Source organism: Eimeria mitis, genomic scaffold (assembly GCF_000499745.2).
Source record: "Eimeria mitis Houghton genomic scaffold, Emh_scaff5804, whole genome shotgun sequence".
Classification (NCBI taxonomy): Eukaryota; Apicomplexa; class Conoidasida; order Eucoccidiorida; family Eimeriidae; genus Eimeria; species Eimeria mitis.
Window position 1 is genome coordinate 1,624 of NW_013576959.1, and position 328 is coordinate 1,951.

A 328-nucleotide genomic window follows, 5' to 3' on the forward strand; every position below is an offset into this window, starting at 1 on the left:
CAAAAAAAAAAACAGATAAATAAATAAAATAAAATAATCTATTTATTTATTTATTTTATTTTATTTTATTTTATTTATTTTATTTTGTTTTTTATTTATTTTATTTCAGTTGCTGCAGTACAAATAGGAAGAAGTGTTGTGAAGCTCTCTGTATCATCGACCCCAGCAACAGAAGAGGCGGTTGCCGAGACAACAGAACTACCCCCGCTAGAATACTTTCGTAAACCCTAAACCCTAAACCCTAAACCCTAAACCCTGAACCCTAAACCCTAATGAGATGTTTCTGTATGGGGTTTGTAGAGAGCTGAGGGTTTATTTAGCATTGGTT

At 32.3% G+C, this 328-nt stretch overlaps 1 protein-coding gene across 1 annotated transcript in view; it reads left to right on the plus strand.

The window, feature by feature from the left end:
* The window catches only part of EMH_0084370 (uncharacterized protein), a gene marked incomplete at both ends in the record, with an annotated part of 1,681 nt that overhangs the window by 232 nt on the left and 1,121 nt on the right, over window positions 1-328 (plus strand). The gene's annotated exons all lie outside the window — the stretch shown is intronic.